Below are 2,778 nucleotides of genomic sequence, written 5' to 3'. Positions count from 1 at the left end.
TCTCCAAATGCACCACAAAACAACAGCAACAACAAGGAGGTATGCTTTTGTTTTTAAAGCAATTTTTACTAGGTACTTGGTTTGCAGCCAGCAGCCTAATGCATCACTGAATTTAGCTCTGTCTGTTCTGCAGTGCAGTTGCCCAAGAAATCAATGGTCTGACATACTTTCCTTTGCTAGAAAATACACTTTTGCTTGAGTGGGTGTGAAAACCAAGAGCTCGCCAAAACCTGCTCAGTGCTGAAGAAAATTTCCCCTTCCATGTCCAGCATCAAAGGCGGGCTCAGGACAAAGGCTTTGCCCTGCTACTTATGTTCTGCTTTCAGGGGCTGTGCAGCTTTCAATGCCTACTGGTGGGCAGTTTAGCAGAGGGAAATGTCTTCTGTTCTCTGGCTAAAAACAACCCTATTCTGGTGTGAATTTGCAGTCCAGGTGGATTTTCTGGCTTTCTCTGTTCATGGCAATCATTCATAAACTATCAGAAAAGCTCTGTTGCATAGCCCAGGCTGAGCATTTGTGTCCACGCTGGAGAATGCTGTGCTCCATTATAAACTCTTCTGGAAGAGAGGTGTGCAAGCCTCCCCACTCCTCTGCTAAATCCCAGCCTCACTGGGAAAGCCGAAATTTAAATATAACTCCTGACTTCATAGCAGGATCCCTCAGTCGGCCAATTGTTTAATACTTGGAAAACAGCCACCATAAAAAATAACAGAACAAAAGTCACAAAAACAGCCTCTGGATCAACCTCCTTCCTGCCCATGTTTTGACACTGGAGGCGATTTCCAGGAATGCCCAAGCTGGAAGCAATCCTGCTGCCTGCAAGGATGGGGATGTGATGAGGTGAGCCAGTGACAGATGGGTGCCACCACAGTGCAGTGCCTCGTCCCCCTGCCACACCGTGCTGCTGTCATTTCCCCCATAGTGTGAGGTTCTTGGGATCCCCTGTCTTGTTGTCTTATAGGATTATGGGATTGTAAAATCACAGAATTATTAAGGTTGGAAAAGATCTCCAAGATCATAGAGTTCAAAACCAATCCCCACCAGGCCCACTGAGCCAGCAGGGCAGAGGGAGCAGAGCCGTGTGCAAAACTCCAGAAGAGAAGCACAAAACCCAGTGGCCAAACTCTTGAGCCAGCCCATTTCTCCCATGCCCAGAGCCCCTGAAGCAAACCCTTACCCACCCCGAAAGAGAAGTGCACTGACTGTATCACGGGGCTGTGGCTTTCCTGCCTGCAACCAGGGTTTGCACAGGGGATAAGGTCTCAGCTGATGAGGAGATCAGCTCAGCAGAGTGCCAGGGATGGGAGTAGAGATACACAAGGGAAAGCGATGCTTCAGAGCATTCAGGGCAGCAGCTCTCCAAGCTGAGATTTCCTATGTTGTCAAGGTTTTGGTGAATTGGTTCTCATTGTAAGGAAGGTATTGGTTTTCACAGGAATCCTGGGGGCTCAGCTGCCACCCTGCCTCCTAGCATAGGCATTTCTTATTTCTTTTGCAAACAAGTGCCGTATCAAACCGGCTGGTGCTGTTTATAACAACTCTTGGCTGTGCAGATGGCTGCCGAGTGCCAGCCTTGGTCAGAGAGCTTCCCTCTGCTCTGCCCAGGTGGTCATGACCTGGAGAAGCCAAAAGCCTGCTTCTGTCCTCCCCTGAGACGCGCTGGTTGTGCAGCTGGGAGGTGGGAGCTAAAGGATTTCACAGCAGCTGAGCTCATGCAAAATGGTATTTTTGCTTTGCCCTTTGCATGCCTTCCTTGTCCTTGTCCCTCCGGTTTCCCTCCCGCGCTCCAGAAGAAGAGAATGATGGCAGACATGCCAGCTTTGAAAGCACGGAGTGCTTCAGCGAAGGCAGCTCATTACAACATGTTCTCACCGATGTCTGCTGCCCCTTATCAGCCCATCAGCCCGTGTACGTTACCCTCTGGCTGCCACCAGACACCGCTCGTCCCCGGCGGCCGAGCCCTGGCTGCAGCCTGACTCACTGCGTGGGAGACAGCAATTATTCTGTCCGTGGCAAATTGGACCAGTAATAACCTTTCTCTTCATAGCAGTAATGATGCTCTTTTAAAAATATTTTTTAATTGATCGTGGATAATGAGTTGGACTGAGGGAGCAGGCAGCGGGGGGGTGAGGGCAGGATGGGGCAGATGGAACAGGAGGAAGAGAAGGTGGTGATGTCACGCAGGGATGCTGCAATGGGATGGATCCTGCACACAGAGGCAGCAGGTGAGGCTCACTGCGGTCCCTTCAGGGATTTTTCCTCTCTCTTGGTGCCTAAGCAAGGGCTGCATCCCACAGGTGAGCAGAGCGTGGGTCACACACACGTGAGGTCCTGCTTCCTCCTCGTCCTCCCTCTGCCCACGCTGCGATGCACCTCCCTCCCCATCTCCTGCCCACGCTGCGATGCTCTGCAGAGCCCTTCTGCTCTTCTCAGGGAGGAACAATTGCCCTTTCTCAAGAAATGTTTTGCTGTGAGCCCCTGATGTGTGTTGAATGAGAAGCAAGCCGGATCCCAAAGCATGGTGACCTTCTCTGTGAGGCTTTGTTAGTCCTCAGAGCTTGCGAAAGTGATGTATGGGGGTTTTAATGCGAGACTATTATGTGCCACTGCAGCATTTCAAGTGCCACTACTCGCAGAGCGGGGAGATGCCTCTGTTCTTGTTTCTTGCTGGGAAGAAAATGCAACAATGCTCTCTAGAGGCAGAAGAAGTCAAGAAGAGGCTCGCTTTTCCCACTCCACACTTCACTGTGACCTCGCTGCTCTTTGCAGCTGTTTATT

This window comes from Meleagris gallopavo, chromosome 22, assembly GCF_905368555.1.
Source record: "Meleagris gallopavo chromosome 22, MGAL_WU_HG_1.1, whole genome shotgun sequence".
Taxonomy (NCBI): Eukaryota; Metazoa; Chordata; class Aves; order Galliformes; family Phasianidae; genus Meleagris; species Meleagris gallopavo.
This window is presented reverse-complemented; position numbering follows the sequence as displayed.